A 20,959-nucleotide genomic window follows, 5' to 3' on the forward strand; every position below is an offset into this window, starting at 1 on the left:
GATTAATGAGATTGATTGATAAGATTGATGACTAGTGAGACAAGACCAATAATACCAATTTCTAGTGGGTTTACAATAGGAGAAATGAGATTGATTATTTTTTGGTTGGCCCTAGGACAAATAGATAGATAATGCAAAAGAAATAATTTGATATATAATATATAAGATATACATGATCCAAGATATACAAGATACATGATACATGATATGTAGGAAAGTGTTATAGAATTACAAGGAAATACTTCAGGTATAGATGAAGCTATGGGTTTAAGATGATAAATTATCCACAACCTAGATGTAGAGAAAGATTTGTTCATATAGGTAAAAAAATTCTAAGTACTAATTGCATTGAACTTATGTAATAAAGGGTAGAAAATCAACCATGAGAAGAGCCATATAGTTCCTATAGTATAGTTCTTTATTTTGAATATTGTTGGAAAATTTTATCTTTTTTTTTTTAATTCATTACATCACAAAATATACGCTTGATTTATTAATATGCACACTTATCAAAGAATGAAAATATGATTTGATTGTTATGAATGATATGGCCAATTATCCGTTCTAGGTTACCTCCTAATATTTTATAATTCAAATGTCAAGGATGACATTTTTCTTAAGGTGGATAGAATATAATAACCCAAAAATCATAAAAGAAATTTATGTGAAAATATTAAACTTTTAAATTGCAGCTTTGCGATGTTGATTTGGTGAGCGCAACGACACTCTGTTCTCTATTTTCCATTTGCTAGAACTTTCCATGTAATGTAGAAGTATTGTGGTCTATAGAGTTAGGAACTAAATGATGTTTTTATGTATGTTAAAATTAGTATCCCTCACTATAACCCAATACTAGCCATTTTCATTTACTTGTCAGGGAAGAAAGAAGAGGAGAGGGTGAGGAGAGAAGGGAATGAAAGGAGAGATATCTTTTATGGTTTTTTTATCTATTTTTTCTATTATAAAAATTATTTTGATTATTATAAGTAACCTCTACTCTACATCTGTTTTCAATAATATTATGTTATGTATATTTTCTCTCTCCTAAAATTTATAAAAAAATATAATATCTCCCTTTTCAGTGAACTTTCACCCTGCAACTTTTGGTATGATGTGAATATCACTGTCCTTGACACTTTGACTGACTTATATTAAAATTTCTCTAGTTAATTTTGTACATATAACATTTTGTTTGAAATTGGTAGAGTATGAATGGGTTCAAAATATTCATGGCCTAATGTATTAAATTTGGATATGAGATATATGACATGCAATGGTTATTTTCATTTTCCATAATACATACTTTGGCATACTTCCATATTAATGAGCAAATTGGATAGATTTGTATGGTATGATGATTACATACGATGTGTACATGATGCCTATTAGTACATTATACTTGAAATAAATATGTATATGATAAGCAAGATGAATGAACTTATGTGCTACATGAGATAGATAGGATTGTGCAATTGATACTAATATGATTTAGAAGATTAATAACTGATATGTGATTGACTAGAGATTGATGATAGATTATATATATGCTTGATGATAGATAAGACTGATGATTAATGAGATGACTTATGTGGAGACTAATGATAAATAAGAAAGATGATTAATGACATAAGTGATGTGGAGAGTGATGATAGATAAGACTGATTGAGAGAACTGATGATTGATGATAAATAAGACTGATGCTTGATGAGAGTAATGACTGATGATCAATATGAATAATTCTTGGTGGGTTGACCATATGACTAATGAGATTGATTCATGTTGGGTTGGCCTCGTGATAGATAGATGCATGATATAAGAGACATGATATGAAGTGCGATATATAAGATATACAAGATACAAGACATACCATATATGATATACCTTACCATTGATATGATTGATCAATGAATAAGATTGATAGACTGATGAGACATACCAATGTCAATGACTAAATGATGTAAGAAACTTAACTGATATGCAACAAGACTTATATTGTGTTAATATGAATATATAATGTATGACTGAAGCACATCATATACAAGAATTTGTATGATATATTATGAATATACTTTCTTGCATATAATTCTATTTTTTTGCATTAATTTCAGTTGTAGATTTTGGTGATTTGTTAGGCATTTGTGCTCGTTATATGGTTTTTACATATTTTCATATAAATGTAAGAAACTAGTATTGTGAGGTTGATCTGGGCAACAAGTTTATGTTTTCTTTCGATTTTTGTTAGTTATTCCTTTTTGTGGTTATGATATATTTTAATGATGGATTCTTTTGATTAAATATATCATGACTATTATATATGTTATTTTTATGTTATGAAATAATGTGTAAATATTTTATTGTAGTAATATATTTATGTTTTTCATTATTTACATTATCTAGATGAAAGTACTAAGATAAGGTTAGTGATTAAAATATAAAATATACAATTCTTCCAATTTAGATCTTAGAGCATCACAACATATGCATCAAGTTAATTCATTTAGCAAGATTTATGCAATATATAAATGCATTAACTTTCTCCCAATTTCATCTTCCTCCTCCACGTGCCTACTTATAGCTCCACATTCATCTCATATCTATCACATAGATGGAGACAAGCCTACTTATAACTCCACATTCATCTCTCATGATCATCCATCACATAGACAAATGGAGCATAATAGATACATATTAATCTCTCATTTATTACACACAAACAAATTGAGCATAATATGTTAAAATATGTTGCCTTTACTTTCCCTCCACCCTCCTCTTTCACCACATTATGAGCATAAAAGTAATCATGAGCAAGTATAAAATATATGACATGAAATAACATCACAATGTTATGCACATAGTAGTAAAATGAGCATACATAAATAATATGGCATGAAATGACAATACTTGAAATTTTATATTCATATTAGTTGAAATTTTACATGATAACTTGCATAAGAATTCTCTAAAAAAATTATATCATTGTAATCCATGATTCTTACTATTAAATATTAAATTTACTATCCAATATACACAAATTTTTCTAAGGTTCAAAGTACCTGATGAAATTTTACAAAGTCTTATCTCTTGAATCAGATTTATGTATTCTACAAAATGGGAAAAGTTATAAGGTTAAAAGTTTTTTAAAATAAAAAAATTAGTCAACTAAAAGCTTAGATTGAAAACTAAAGTAAAATTTTAGTACCCTATCCTGAGACGAACACTCTATTTAACTAGCCTAACAATTGAAACAGCTCAGCGACCTCCAAAATCCCTTCTTCTTTGTCTACCCTTTTCTTCTCTTTTATTCTCCCCAAAGTTTTCTCTCTTTGTCTCAGTAAAAATGGAATGAGAATAAGATAAGAAATGTCTAAGAATAGATACATAAAAGCAAATAATTTAGACCAGTGTCTGAACGTTAAACCATAGTGGTGCTGAGTTTTGATCCAAAATGGCCTTAAGTCATATCACCACTAACCAATTGTCCTCTTTCTAGATCTCAGTACCGTAATGCTACATAGCCACTACAATTAACAGATACTATAACATATATTACATAAATGGGCTAGTGGCTATCCAATCACCTAGCTAACAGACAATTAAGTCTATTGCTATGTTTTTAAATAATTTAATTATTAATGAAAAAAACTATAATCTTTTTTTTTTTTTGAGAGAATGCAAAGCAATATTATTATTAAAAAAAGATGATTACCAACTAATAAAAGGATTACTTTCCTCCTTTATCAAAATCATAAAAGAACGAGAAATAGAAATCCAATCACAATTATTCCAAACAAAATTATGACTATGAGCAATGTTAGCACACATTTTTGCTAAATTATTACAATCTCTCTTCACTTTATTAAAAATAACATTCTTGAATTCCTTGAGGAAGTCCATCTCTTCCATTCCTTTAGTGTTCACCGTCTTGGATGGGGCTTTATTGAATTTGTGAAGGAAATTAATAACATTTGAATTGTCACCTTCAATAATAATACCTTCATATTGTAGCATTCAATCTTGTAGAATAACCTTCAAAGCTTGAATAGCCAATAATTCAAGACTTGCTACATCCCAATGCATACCTTTGAAACCAAAAGCCAAAAGAAACCTCCCTTTGAAATCTCTAAAGACTCCACCTATTGTAGCTTCATAGGAAGGAAACAATGAGGCATCCACATTAACTTTAAGACAACCGGGAAGAGGGGGATGCCAAGTCACGGTCAACTGCTTATCAAGCTTATTAGCACCCCAGTAGCCTGATTTGAGAGCTCCTTTTTCAACAAAGGAGACTAGAGAAACAACTTGAGTTGCTATAAACAAACAAGAATTTTCCAAAGCACCACGGACAAACTTACATCTTGATTTCTAAACAAGAAATACTAAGATGCAATAAATTTTAACTAGAGTTTGATTTTTACCTGAATTCGTCTTCATCCATAAATAACATTTTTCAAGAGAATAAAAAACTGGTATAGAGAAACCCCATTGGTTAATGATGTGTATGCTTTGAATTAATTTGTAGCAGCCAGTCACTATATGACAAATATTTTCTATCATTGGACAACCCCAAGGACAGGAATCATTTGATCTCAATCTTCTATTCTTTAAGAAACCATAAATTGGGATTGCTTCATGATAAATCTTCCACCAAAAGCTTTCCACCCGTGGCATTAATTTAAGTTTTTAATCCAATCCCAAAAAGCATCTCCATCCATTAAATTTCCTGAAGCTGATAACTCTGAAATAATACCAGATAATGTCTTTCCTGTTTGGAAATGAATTAGTTCCAAGCTATCTTTGAAATTACCTGACTCAATCTGAATTTGAGAAATCAGCAAAACTAGTTCCTCACCAAACCAATTTTTCAGTTCTTTAATGTTCCATATTCCTTGAATTATAAATTTATCAAGTATCATTTCCTCATTTAAATGAATAGAAACAAAAGTTGGCCATTTCATAATGTTTTTTTTCCAACAACCAAATATCATTTAGCACATGAATAGATTTCCCCTCTTTTATTTTCCATCTTACCGCTGGAGCTATAGTCTTACATCCTTTCAAAACAGTTTTGTAAGCAGACAAAGTTCCTTTTTTCTTCTGAGTATTCCAATTAAAGTTCCCGTACTTAGCAGCCAATACTTGATATACAAATGAAGAAGTCCCTTTTAGAAAATTCCATGCAAATTTGGCTCTAGAGGTCCAATCTTTGTGATACAGGAATATAAATTTTGTCCACCCAATTTTCTAGGTAAGCAGAGGATGTCCCAGCTAACATAGTGCATTCCCGGAATAGCATCCTGTTTACTCCATAAAAAATTACGACACATTCTATCCAATTCAGAAAGAATTCTCACGGGAATCAAAGAATGGGAAATTTGAATAATGGTAATGAGAGGATCACAGATTTCACCAATGTAATTTTACCAGTAAATGAAATATACTTATTGCTCCAGCTCTGGATCTTATCCATAGTTTTTTGGATAAGAAATCTAAAATCATCAACACCAAGCCTTCTTAGTGCAATTTTCAAACCCAAATAAGTCATTTCTTTAGCCACCCTTAGTCCCATCAGTCGAGAGATACATTTTTCCTTCCTCCTACAAACTGAATTGTCGAACAGAGGAACAGATTTTTTAAAATTAATGGCTTGACCAGTCCAACCACAATATTGAAATAAATTGTTTCTGATCTTTTAATCATTTTGATAGAAGCATTGGAAAACCACACAATATCATCCGCATATGTTGGTGGAATTTTGAAAACATGTTTTGAAAAATATTAGTTTTCTTTGGGAATCTTAAAATTTAGATTTAATTCTAATTCTAAAATTGAATCTTCCCGTTAGAAAAAATTATATCACCCCGAAGGACGAAAATAAAATTTCATAACGGTGTTCAGATTTAGAATTATGAAATTCATCTTGAATACCATGACCGGATTCTAAAGAGAACTTCGTATGGCCCCGAGGGAACAGAATGAAGTTCAACTAAATATCCGGTTACGATATTCAAGAAGTATGATCGTCGAATTCACATCCAAAGCCTTATCAAAGAATGATGTATCTCCCTAAAGGGAGATGACACCATTCAATGATAATTCTTCTAATGTAATACCAACGATATTTTTTTTTGACTTTTTCCAAAGAAATCTAATAAGATTTTAGAAAAGAATTAATTTTAAAATCAGGTGCGTGTGTGGTTCCAAATCTCCTACGAGCGCAAGCCCTCGTAGTTAATTACATCGTAGGTAGATAGAATCTCCTACGAAAACTCCCGATTAAAATGGTGGCATAATTTCATTAGATCTTCTAGGAGTGATATCAAAAAGAGGAATTTTGGAAATTCAACAGGGAATGAATCAAAATTGAGCAGTTATTAACGGAGTTAAAGGAGGAGAGGTAGGGGACACTTTGAGATTCCAGAACGATCTGGAAGTGTCCCAACTTAATCTAAGTGTTGGGCTTTATGTTTTAGGATCAAAATAAAACTTTAATTAGAGTTGAGCATTTTATTAGAAATTTGGGACTATGTTCTCAAAATTTGGGGTCTTATAATCAAAGATCTGCCCCAGATCCTAAATCTAATTAGGACACTGGACCACAGTCGTCCGATCCTAACTAATGCAGTGCAAAGTTTGGACTTACCCCGTCCTGGATTGGGGAGCCAGCTAACCACCTAAGCGATTTGAAATAGATGAGTCCGAACTTTTATGAAAGAGCGGTAGGGACGTTATATTTATGGTTTTGAAGAGTTGGGGCCGACATCTAGAGATTTCCTAATTGACCTATTTGACTTATGTTGGGTGCAAAAATGCTAAGGACTAATGCAATTAAAATTTTGACTCTTTTAATTTGTTTCTAATGCAATGTGTGCTAGTTAACAACCTCAAATCAAATATGCTTAAAATTTTAAAAATAGCTTAGAAAATAATTTTTTAGAAGACTGGACTTCCCCAGGTCTGGCACCTCGTCCTCATAGGTCAGACTATCCGGACTCTACCCACAGGCGGGGAAGGGTCTAAAGCAAGGAGAGAGTAATGCAGAAATATGCATGCGACCCCGGGGTCTATCCCCGGCTAATTCCCTAGATTCGTTATCTTTCTATGGTTATTTAAGACATCCACTAAAATTTTACTTTTAAAGTTATGTGTATAAAACTTTCACACCCTTACAAGCCTCAACGAAATCCAGGCGAAAAATAAAAAGCGGCACACAAACGCAAAAAAAATTAAGAAAAGTAAGTGCAATCCTAGAGGCAATCTATTCAACACATCAGATATAAATTAATTAATCAATAAATGTCCATAGTCAAAGTTGCCTTGCTTATTACAAACAAAAATTTTGTAGAAGGTAAAGTGCCGGGCACCACTGACAACAACCCGGATTCTAAACCTAGTAATGACGCAAGTAGTTTTGAGTGGGATATTCTCAATCTTCAAATCTTCAGTCTTATTCTTCTTTGGGCTCCTTTTCCCCAAGCTCCTTGGATTCTTCGTACTGGACTATCCAAATGGATAAGAGGGCACTTCCTTTAAGGGGAAAGGCACCTTTCCCCTTTGGATAGGGAGGAGTGTGGCCCAAATTTGGATCTCCAATTAGAAAAGATCTACTCCCCTTAGGGGCATCCTTTCTCTTCGAAGTCCCAAGCTTTGGACCCATATATCTCATCTCAAAGCTAACTTTCACAACACTTAATAATTACACAAATTACATTTACTTGAAAATAAAATCTAGACTCACCTGCAGGGTTATCCTAAGCAGTTAATAAATGAAAAGAAATTATTCCCAAGCAGTTATATTTGTGCAGAAAAATAAGTAAACACATTGGCCACGCTCCTTTTATTTGGGGAAGCTTTAGCAACTGAAGCACATGTGCAAGCATTTATAGCAATTGATATTTAATATTGACTTAGCCCCCCCCCCCCTTTATTGCCCTGCATGAGCGTGGCCACCTGCAGAAAACTATGTGAACATCTAAATCGTACCTAGCCTAAGGGTAATCTAGTCGCCAAACACATCAATCCATCCACAGAGTGCAGAAAAGTAAGCATACACCGCAAAGCAATTTCATCCACAACATGCAGTGAAAACTACGAAAAATCCAGCACACAGCAGTAAAGTAAACACCGGCCTAACCTAGATCTAGAGTTGGTTGTCCTAACACATCATCTAAAGTGTGTGTAAAAGGTCGTGTGGCTGGGGTAGATCCTAAATAGGTGATTAGTTAAACTTCTCTAAAGCTTTGGGTTTGGGTCCAAAAGATTGGATTTGACATTTGAAACTTGTTAGAAGTGGTTCCAAGTAATTTGGAGTTCATTTGAGTTGAAATGGGCATTTAAATCTCATAGGGGTATTTTGGTCATCTTGACCTCATGGTCAACCAAGGGTCAAAAATGGGTCTAGAAAAATGCAGTTTACTGCTCAATGGATCATAATCAAAGGCCTGGAGGTGACTAGAAGCTTGGGAGAAAGCTCTAGGGTCAAGATCTATTGAATAGTAGATTCAGTGGCATAGACTGTAAATATCTGAAGGTTTTACTGCCTTTGGATTTTGATTAAGATTATGAGGTTAGAGACCTCAGAATGGCCTCAAATTTTAAGGATATCCTCCAGAGACATGTCTTATCACTTTGCATGTGATAGACCCTGAATCAGAGGTCATTTGATTGAGTTTCAAAGTGTTTGAAAAATCCTTTGACTAAGGTCTTTAGGACAGGGCCTTAAGACTTAAGATTTGATTCTGGATTCTGGATTTGGTTTGGATTTTTTGATTTGAATGTTTAATATTGAAGTATCCAAATCATTTACAATCATATGGTGATTGTTAATGATTTGATGGGATCAAAGCTAGATCAAAAGGTAGGGTCAAAGTCTAGATTGAAGTTTGGATTCTCAATTGGACTGGGTCAAGGTTTGAATGGATCTGAAGCTTGAATTAATTTAAATTTGGTTTGAATGAAATTTAGATTGATTTGAGGTTTGAATTTATCAAGGGTAGGGGTTGATTTGAGTCTGGATTGGTCCTAGAATCTAGAGAGATTCTAAGATCTAGGATCTAGAAGGGTTCTAGGACTTGGAATCTAGAAGAATCCTAAGCTCTAGAGTAGATCCTAGGGTCTGGAGTCTGGAAGGGTCTCAGTGACCTCATACAAAAATGAGGTCAACAGCATATAGTAAATGTGAAATACAAGGAACTTTTAGGATGAATTTTGATATCAATTTCTCCTTCTTCCGAGGCCAATGCATTTGATAATAATTGAGAACGAAGAATAAAAAGGATTGGAGATAAAGGACAGCCTTGCCGAAATCCACAAAATGCTTTAATCTAGTTAGAATACTTGTCATTAATCAAAATAGAAAAAGTTGGGAACTCCACACATTCTAAAATCAAAGAAGAAAATTTAAGTGGAAAGCCAAAATATTGAAGAACTTGCTTTAAGGTTGCCCAGCCCATACTATCATAGGCTTGTTCCATATCAATCTTAAAGGCAACTAAACCCTTCTTTGTTTTAGAAAATCTAAAATTGTGAAAAATCTCTTGAGTTAGCAGCACGTGTTCAGACATGTTTCTCCCCTTCAAAAAGGCTGATTGCTCACTGGAAATAAGTTTTGGAATGACCTTGAGCATTCTATCTAAAAGAATCTTCACCATGATCTTATAAATAGATTTACATAAGCTTATAGGTCTAAAATTTTATGGAAGCAAAGGATTATTTGTCTTCGGAATGAGCACCAGTAAAGTCTCTTTCCATCTCTCATCCATAATACCATATGTAAAAAAATGTTGAATTGCTTTCCATAAATCAAACTTAATTATATTCCAATATATCTTAATAAAAGAGTAAGATATTCCATCGTTACCTGGATATTTAAATCCACCGAGTTGATTTATTGCCTCCATCACTTCTCACAAGAGATTTCCACATCCAGAATATCTCTGTCTTCATCTTTGAGCACATTGACGGGTGATGGCCAATTATCTAGAGAACAGTCTCTACCCCTCCATTTGTTACTAAAAAAGTTTAAAAAAACTTCTTCAATCTTGTTAGGATCTTCTACCATATCTCCAACATGATCCTTGATTTTGTACACCCAATTAGAGTTCCTTCTATTATTGGCAAAGGAATAAAAAAAGCTTGAATTTACATCACCTTCCTCAAGCCACTTTATCTTCAAACGTTGCCTCCACCAAGTGTTTAATCTAGCCAAGGTTGAATTGATTTCATCCACCTTAGACCTGAGTAATTCCAATTTATTCATGGAAAGAAAGCCTTCCTTTGCCTCTTCTAACTGCATGTCCAATATTTATTTTTTGAGCATATTTTTTAATTGATTCAAATCATGAAGCTTAGCCTTGCTCCAAAAGTAGAGAGCTCTCAAAGTTCTTTTTGCTTTGGTATCCAAAATTTTGGATGGACTCCCATTCACCTGCCTTGGACCAAGCTTTGGCCACCACTCCATAAGAAGCATGGTAAGAAGCCCAGGACTCCTCAAATCTAGTAACTATCTTCAGCTTGAATTTATTTGCCAAAATATTTACTAGTATTGGACAATGATCGGAAGCAATCCTTGCTAGATGTTTCACCACCACCCATTGAGAAACTGCAATAGCTTTTGAATTAAAAAAGCATCCATCTAACCTTTCCAAAATCTGAGCTCCACCTGTTTTGTTATTACACCAAGTAAAACGAGGTCCTGTGAAACCCACATCATGGAAATAATTGCTGATTAAAAAAGCCTTCATTTCCTTGGATCCTTGGGAAAATCTGAACTTCCTTCCACCCCTTTTATCTCCACTCTCCAGCAAACAATTGAAATCTCCTCCTATAATAGAGGGTAAATTTTTTGGAGAAAACTTAGCCACTTTTTTCCAAACTTCTTTTCTTTTTACCACATCATTGCAAGCATAAACCGTTGATATACACCAACATCTCTTATTGAGAACTTCAAGGTTTACAATAATGCCTTGTGAGAAAGCATCTAGAACTTTAAAAGAGGAAACTTTACAATTCCACAAAACAACAATTCCTCCTGATAATCCATCAGATGGAACATAAGAAAACTCCCAGTCTACTCCAATTCCTTTCAACTTCCTTCTTATTAATTGAAGGAAGTTTTGTTTCCAACAAACCAACAAAGAAAACTTCATACTCCTTTACAAATTCTTTTAAATATAGAGAAACCTGACTTTTTTTGGCTCCTCTACAATTCCAAAATGCGATCAAAGCCATTAGTTGAATCGATGGGAAACACCACCCACTCTACCTTTCTTTCCCAAATCATTCCTCCTACATGCTTTTTGAAATCTTGACAGGCTCAAGACTTTTAAGTTCTTTAGCTAAAGAAGAATCACCTCCAAAATCATCCTTGTTACCCAGATATTTCATTTCCAGCTGTACAGAATAATGTTCTATAGATTTCACTTTATCAAGTTATGTGACCACATCTTCTATCAAAGCTTCAATTTCTCCCTCCTCACAATCTACCGAATCAACAATAACAGATTCCTCACCACCATCAGCCAACAGACTAAATTTATTTGTATATTGATTCACTGAATCTGAAATTTGTTTATGATTTGAACAACATGGAATTGTGATACATCCCATGATAGAACCGCCCTTCTCTTGATTTACTATTGTTGCTCCATTAATATTGCCATCATTCAGATACACTGAATCTAAAATCTGATTATGATTTGAACATGGAACTGTAGTACATCCCATGATAGAACTATCTTTCTCTTGATTTAATTCTGTTGCTTCCTCAATATTCTCATCATTCAGTAATTCTTTTGTTTTTATAACTTTCTTCACCTCATTCTTTCCATTCTCGTTTACCAAATCCATATTATTAATACTATCTTCCATATATCCCTTGATCAGTTTATCAGTCACTCCACATCTTAAACCATTTCTCTTCCAATTTTCCCATATTTTACATGGATCCAAGGTCCATAAGTTGGTTCTGATTTGGAAATTGTCTCCTTTTCAGCCACATTCTCACTATTATTTTTAAAATAATTTTCCTTAGGAGGAATATCATTCACCTTATCAGATAAATAAGCAGAAATCTGATCACCCTCCAAGCTAGGACATTTGTTGTTTAAATGACCAATTTTTCCACATTTATACCGGAAACTATTAATCTGTTCATACTCAACATTTTGGAAAAATCTACCAAAACTTCCTTCAACCCAAAATCCAAGGGGTAATTACTTATCCAACTGAATTCGGATGCAAATTCGCTCAAATTCCTTCCTTCCCCTTTGAAATGTATTACCATCTAACATATATGGTGTCCCAATTTGAGAAGAAACTATACAAATATTAATTTCATCCCAGTATTGCAATGACAAGTTTGGCATTCTTACCCAAATAGGAGTAGTAAGACCTTTTAGGGATCCTGGTGAGAAATTTGGAGACCACCTATCAATACCAATAATCTGCCCATTCACATACCATGATCCCTCCGATAGAACAGAATCTACATCTTCCATCTTATTAAAAGCACAAAGGACCCATCCCATTCCCAATAATGTCAAGTGAAATTTACCAAATCGATCCCACTGTCTACGCAATTCTCCACTTATCACATGCAGAGGAACATTGTCACCAAATATTTTCACCACTACTGATTTTTGAAGCCTCAAAGTATTTTCCATTTCACTGTCTTTATTCATCTTGACAGCCATTCCATCATCAGTTAAAAAGTTCCCTTCCTCCTTAGTGGTAATTCTAATATTAGGCCTTTTAATCCAGGCATTGAGCATAACATTCCCTTTATAAACTTCCGGATTCACCCCATTTTCTCCACTTAATCCATCACCTCCAGAATTTGATTTCTCAGAATTACGAGCTCGGTCAGAATTATAGCCAGCATCCAGGGAAGATTCCACTGCCTTTGAACCATCAAAAGTGAAATCCTTTGGATGAATATTTTTTTCAACTAATATCAGGGAATTCGCATTTATCACGTTGTTTCTAGGGATTGCATTTGAATTACCGAATCTATTGACAAAAATTTTCATACTAGAAGAAGAAGCATGTAAATCAAAGTATTTCGACGGAGGAGAACTTACCGGAGAAAACTTCTTTGGAGTTCTGCATTATGCTACTATAAAAATTCTCTTACCTTTGCCTTCCACAAAGATAGTTCTATTGGGAGCAACTTCGACATTCTCCTTTATTATTAAAGGTCCTTGGGGCTTCCTCAAACGAGCATCGCCGCTGTCTTGTTCCAAACCAGCCAAGTGCTTGCTTCTATTTTGGATAACCAGACCATCGTCGGTCTCGGTACCACCCGACGATGCCATAGGTGATGGCCGGTGGCCACCCACCGTCATCCTCGCCGCAATTCCTTAAAATAAGGAACAAAAATCGGGAAGCTGAAATTTGAAATGAACGGGACTTTCTCTCACTAGAACTGGACTTTCTAACCAAACCAACACTACCATAAGAACAATAAAAAAACTTTAATCTAAAAGACCTAAATAAAATTAATATATTTAATAGAAAATTATTTGAAATTTTTTAAGAAATATGGTAAACATCCGGTTCTAATTATTGAGAGGACAGGTTGCACTTGATTCATTCTTCATTTTAGCAATAATCAGAACAAATTCAGTGACTGCTTCCATGTTTATAGTGTTCCTTTTTTTACTTTTAAAATTCTTTTACTTATGCAAATGTTCCTATTGTAAATATAAGAGGTTGAAGGTCTATTTGTTAGTAATTAGTAGATCAATACAGATATAAAAACAAAAAAACATTTAAAATAAATATTTTATTGTGGAGTACATCTTTATTCTTTAGCAAAACATTTGAATTTTGGTTCAAAAAAATTTTATACTGAAAAAATATTTTAGAAAGTAGAAAAAAAAAAACTATCCCAAAGGACACCTTAATGTTAATACTTTCTAAAACACATAAAAATTTTCTTACAGTTCATGCACATCAAATATCATAGGATAGTTTCTATAACCACTACTATAGCAAAAAAAACAAAAAAAACAAAAAAAACAAAAAAGAGAAGCATTTTTGTAGCTGTGAACAATGTGACTTCAATATTGACATCTCACTATTCACAAAAACTTATTTTTTTTATGAAAATGAAGATGATAAACAATCTTCATTGAATATTCTTTTTTGATGTTAAAGATAGAGTTCAATTGGAGATGAATTATTGTTTGATATGATTATTACTATATTTACAAGCGGAAAACGAGGAGCTCGGTTGGAGATGCTCTAAACAATCAAATTCGAAAAATCCATTGATAGATCATCTATGTAAACCTTGCTGACACTTTCGTTGTCCTCCAAATCATTCTTATGGGAAAACTTAAAAATAAAACTCTTATTACCAAGAGGAAAGGTCTTGTTGCTCTTTATTCCACCTCCCCTCTTGTTATGATAATCAGGATAATCATTCTTCTGAAACTTCACCATCTCCTTCAGAGTCAATCCACTCTCCTCTGCTGAACTTCTAATATCCCAATGATTATAAGGCTTATCATCCCTATGGCTGACATGTATCTCACCATTTTCGCTTAATAAGCATCTTGCACTGCTAAAGAAACCATGTAATAACTCTTTGTGTCTCCTGCATTTCAAATTATTTTTAAAGAAAATCATGAAATCATATGATATCTATTAAGAATTATTTAAATATACATACAAAATGAGCTCTTCATCTCTTTCACAGAGAGCTGGATCATGTCCTGCATGAGGGAAATTGAATATGATGCGATCGAATCGCATGGCTTTCAAGAAGTTATCTTCATGCATGTCTTTCACATTAATTCCATGTAATAGTGTGCACCCTAGTTCATTAAGCTCGTCAAGGTGATTCTTAGCACTCCAATGCTTCTCCAGCAATTTCTCTGATATATAAAAAGGCATGTAGATGTTTAATTATACTTATACAGAAGCAGCCATGGAACTTCTATTTTTACATATTGAATAAAAACTGAACGTATTAATTTGTTATTTGCATATTATCAGTTTTAATTTATTGAGGCTTCATTAGAGGCGGCTTTCTTAATATTTTCTAAAACAAGTTTTTAGTAAAAAAATATCTTGAACTAGAAATTTTTGTACTTAAAAATTATTTTAGAAAGCAAAAAAAAAAGCAAATCATCCCAAATAAAATCTAAATCACCATTGCATCATCATCGTTTTAATAATAGGATATAGCACCTCAATCAATTTGATTTGAAAAATACAAACGCAAATGGTTATTTGTATTAAAGATTTTGCTTTGTATTAAATATTTGATATTAGAGCATCAATAAATTAGGAGAAGCTCTACATAAAATAAAGTATAGCAGAGGCCGGGACTTGCGGAGAATTCTCATTTGTAATGATAATTTAGGCTTCTTTAGGCACGATATTTTTATTGTTTCTTAAAACAATTTTTTAATATTAAAATTTAACTTTTGAACTAAAAATTTAAGTTTTTGAATTAAAAATTTATATGCTAAAAAATTGCTTTAAAAAATAGTAAGAATATTATCCTAAATGAATCCTAAAGTTAAAAGATATATTAGAATAATTAGAATAACTTGTGGGACATAGCATGTTTGATGGCTGAAGAATTAGGAATTACAGTTCTCTTGCAAGGGAAAATTTTATTTTGACATAATTTTGATGAATTTTTAAAAGTTGTTTTTTTTTTTTAAATCATGCTTATAATATTATATATGTTTGTACAAAAATAAGTCATTTTTACAATTTTATATTGCTATCATAATTTTCTGCATTTTATATAAATATTTTTAAAATTCAAATTTAATTTTTAAATTATTGTTGATAATTAGTTGAAAACTTATGTTATGAATATGAGTTTGATAAATAATTTTATTCCTTAAATGTTATTGAAAGCCTTGACAATAAAGGAATCTTTAGTTGTAATGCCCCCTAGTTTTCATGCTACTAGAAGTAGCTTTAATATTTTTATTTGCAATAGCAGAGTCAAAAGAGTTTTTTTTTATAAGTATTATAAAAAATTGATAGAGAAATAAAATTAGAGATGAATTGCTGAATAATAATTTTCTCACTTATATTTAGAAAAAATACAATATTATATTAATTTTGAAATGATTATTCAACTATTTCAGAATATAAAAATCATAAGTACGTAAATTATAAGTTTTTAATATGATGGTATCGTTAGTAAGAATGAAATATATAAATGACATATTTGATATTAAAGTTATCTAAAAGTGATATACATGAAATATTAAAATTTTAAATGTTAGATATATAAATAATATCATATAAAGTGGTATGCAAGTAAATCTCCTCTCTCTGTCTCAATAATTATATTTATAACACTAATCTGAATGTTACTTTAAAACTTTGAAATCTATAATAACACAAAATAAATCAGATTCTATCATAATTTTTTTCCGACACAAAATTGAGAGAATAAATTAAAATCATCAGAGTATTGGTGATCAAACGGTACTGAATGACATGTCATGACCTTTGTCATCATAGGAGGTGGCGACCATGTTCTTGGCAGAACCAAAATCCCTCGCAAGGCATGCAGAGAAAGAGAAGTCTCCTTCGCCAACAAGAAGTATTCTTTGAGAGCTCGAGCAATGCTTTATACATTTTTCAGCCGTCCCTTCAGCATTCTCCCCTGTTATCTTCCCTGAGGAGCTCGAGGCCGCTGCTTCTTCCATTCGATTCGTTGAAGCAAAGATTTGTTCTTTTATCTTTCATATGAAAACTCTCTACTGCTACCAATAAAGCGCGTTAGGCGCGCGTCAGAGAGTGAAATAGGTAGATTAATTATCAATGAATGTTACAGGAGCATTCTTATGGAAGAAGATAGCCTCCTTTATTGGAAAGAAGAGACTTTGGGACGGGTTTGCTGCATGCTCAAATGTAGAACGATATTGATGGGCTCAACTAGTTATGCAACTGAGAGAAAACAGCAGACTTAATAAACTTAACAACAATATATATAAGAATAATGTGACATGTTGGATGGAAATCTGTTATCTCTGAGCCAAGGGCATCTTCAACCGAACGACAAATACATTTTTGCTGCTGTCACGAGCCTCCAACTGAATGTCAAGCTTAAACACATTTTTACTTTTTTTTCTCCGTCGTAAACAGTGCGACATCAATATTGACATCGCAGTGTTCATAAAAACACATTTCTTTTTTATTAAAAACATAGGAGAAAGAACATACAAAATTTTTTTTTTTTATGTTAAAAATGGAATTCGGTTGGAGATGAATTATTAATTGGTATGAATGCCCGTGTATTTTGAAGTGGAAATTAAATGAGTTTTTTCGGTTAGAGATGCCCTAATAAACTTCATAAAAAATGTAAAATATATGAGTTAATGAGGGAAAAGAACAAACATAATTGAAGAAAAAAATTATGAGGAAAATCCCAAAAATATAAATAGATTTTTAATAAGAATGTGCTGATTTCATTCTTTGAACTCTTATTTCAAATTTTATGGTCAAAACTCAGCATCACAAGAATAGTTATATTTATTTAATATAGCAAGGCATAATAAAAAAAAATTATACAAAAATATTGTTCTAGAAATTAATAAGAAAATTGTCTCAGAGTTCAAAGTTGAGGGTGAGTTCTTGAAGAAAAATTCATTTGTTAATATCTAAATTCAGTCATTTGAGGTCACCTATATCACCTATGGTAAATTGAGGTTGCAGCTTGCATAATTAAAGCATTTGAAGAATATTTTAAATTGAAACAGATTCAAAATTGTTGGTAACTTTAGTTATTGCCCGTAAATGCCTTAATGATAATATATTTTATTTGTTTCACAAAACATTAATTCTTCTCGATAAAGTTAACAATATAATATCTCATATTTGGAGAGAAGGAAATGTTTGTGCTAACTGGCCGGCTAAGGAATGTGCTAAAATCCCTAATAAGATATATTTTAATAAAGATTCCAACCTTGGTCTACTTGAAGGCATGATCAAGCTTGATAAATTTTGTATTCCTTTTGTTTTCATGCTCTAAATGAATCTTGTACTTTTGTTTGCTCTTAATTTTTATGTCATGTGTCAGCTCTATCTTTTTGTCATCAATCAATATTTTTGAATTAGTGGTGATGTTGTATAATTCATTTAGTGGGGGGATTCTTTCATTGGTCAGGTGATGATAAGCTCAGTGTGGCTTGTGTGTTCTAGTGTGGTGTTATGATGCCCTAGAATCTAATTTGAAAGAATTACTTATTTATCTTTTAATAAATAATAACTAGAGCTATCTAATATCATATATTAGTAATAAACAACAAAATTATATTCTATAATTCAAATATCAATGTACACATTTGTATTCATTCTCAAAAATCATAGATAATACTCAGAATCAATAAAATAATCACATATCTATCATGCCCTAAGTATATATATATATATATATATAATGTATATATATATATATATATATATATATATATATTTAATCCTGATCAGTCTCACACTTTTGCTCTCCTGCCATTACATGAAATTATTTAATCATATATAAAGAGCTAAAAAGCCTAATAGGTCACCAAAATATATAACTGAATTCAAAGCATGGTAATGAAGTAATATACATGTCAGGGATCAAATCATAGTAGTAGTAGTATTCATATGATCATTAAATCAATACAAAAATAGTAAAAATCACATGTATTAGCAGTAGAATTTATAAATAGTAAACCACTGTTTTATGAAAAGTCAGTAAAGTGGTAAACTAGTACAAGTGTCAAATCTATAAATCAATCTTTGTATAGGTAAAAGTAATATTCATATCAGTAATACCAATCAATACAGAAATTGTATAAAGAATCAAATCAAAACATAAGTAAGAACTATCAAAATAATGTAAATATAGTAAAATCATATACGAGTGTACCCATACTATCTAGATATTTTTGATAACGTGCTCAGTATATACTTACATACATTATATAATTGATAAATAAATGACATATGATATAAACATGATAGATATGTTAGATAAGATAGATTAACTAATGATACGAAGGGTTGATTGATAGACAATGATTGACATATAGCTAGATTGATAAAGTAGTTATATGAACATATAATGTTTGATAAGGAGATGATTGATATGCATAAGATAAGACTACTATGCATATAAAATATATGATATATAGGATACTGTTCCTACTGACTAAAGTTCTTATAGATATGTGATTATTATTATATTAGATGTATTAACTTCAATTATATATACAAGATACTTGTTTTTAGGCAAGGATAAGGAGCCTATAGATTGAGGTTAATCTGGGTTGCAGGCTAGAGTTCTTTCTATAGCCATCAGTCTGTCTTTTATATTCATGATGTATTTATAGTGAAACTATTTTTGGTAACACATCATAATTATTATATATGTTATTTTTTATGAAGGGTTAGAGCGTAATTATTACCCATAGAAATATATTTATTTTTTTAACCATGTCAATATTTTTTAAATGAAATTAGTTAATTCTGGTTATGGATTAAAAAAATAACAAACAAATGTAATTCTTTTAATTTAAATTTTGAGATGTGACACATAATTCTCAGAAGAAATCGTAGACTCTCCTTAAGATATGCCCAGAACCTGACCAACCATTATGAAGCTTGATATCAAGATTCTAATTTGAAATGCTTGAGGTGAAAGAGTTAGAGCCAATAATTTCTAAAGTTGTTGTAACACAAGGACTGAGGGAAGTCTATTTTATTATGCACTTAGTTTCTAGTAGCCAAGGACACTTGGTAGAATTGCATGAACTTACCATCAACCATGTTAATGTAAATGAGTATAATAGAGTGGTTGAGCTTTCCTCATCCAGTCACCATTAAGAGATATTGATAACTCATAAGGAAACAAGAGAAAAGTCAAAAAAATGGATCAAAGAGATAATAGGAGACTAATGATTTCATGGGATCATCATTACCTAGAGCTTCAAAGAGTCCCTCTAAAACTAAGGCCATTCAAAATAATTAAATAACTCAAACTAAGGGAAGAAGAGATAAATTTAGCAAGTCAACTCTATTACGGAGAAGATATGCATCATTTGCCCAATTACTTTACATCTAGAGTCTAACGTGATAATTTTTTTTCATGTCTTCAATTATGTGTTAGGAACAAATTTTGTCTGGTTCGCACGCCTACACAATATTCTAAGTTGTAGTTTTAGGAATTCATATTGGCTTACATCTCCCTCCCCCCACCCCCCACCCCTATGCACTAAAACCTTAGGTCTTGAAAAAATTTGTGTTATGATGAATGATTATGTGCTCAAAGATGAGCAATGTGCTCTACCATGCCATAAGAATAACATGTAACTCATGGACATGATTTTGATAATATGTGTATTGAATGATTCTTTATTGACCCCTACATATAAACCATGAGAAAAGAGGCAAAAATGATCATTTAGGCAATGCGTGCATTGACAAAACACATCACTTAAGAGATTAAATGACCTCTGATTACCAAATGGATGGCATCGTTGCGATCAGGATATTGAATTCTGCTGGGTCAAGGCCCCCCGTAATTGAATCGGATTAGATTGGTCAAAAGAGACGACCAACGACCGACACCCGAAATTAAAGCGCAAGGCTGATCAAACGATGTTGGATTAACAAACGGACTTCGTCATTATGTTCAGAACATTGCAAATACTCAAAAACTGTATTTTATTTATTCAATTTGGATCATCCTAACGAGTGACATGAATTTCGAGATAACGCATATTTCGAGGAAATCAGGCCTCGACGTCGCTTAGATGATGTCCGATAATGAAATGGACTATGCCACTGCATCCGGAACATCCTCAACATTCAAAATATACATCTTTTGTGAATAATTGGGATCAATCATAATGGTGACATGGATCCCAAGGTAATAACATTCATATCGAGAAATTTGGGCCTTGATGTCGACCAAACAATTTCAGATCGACAAACGGTC

The sequence above is a fragment of the Dendrobium catenatum genome, unplaced genomic scaffold (assembly GCF_001605985.2).
Source record: "Dendrobium catenatum unplaced genomic scaffold, ASM160598v2 fragScaff_scaffold_621, whole genome shotgun sequence".
Classification (NCBI taxonomy): domain Eukaryota; kingdom Viridiplantae; phylum Streptophyta; class Magnoliopsida; order Asparagales; family Orchidaceae; genus Dendrobium; species Dendrobium catenatum.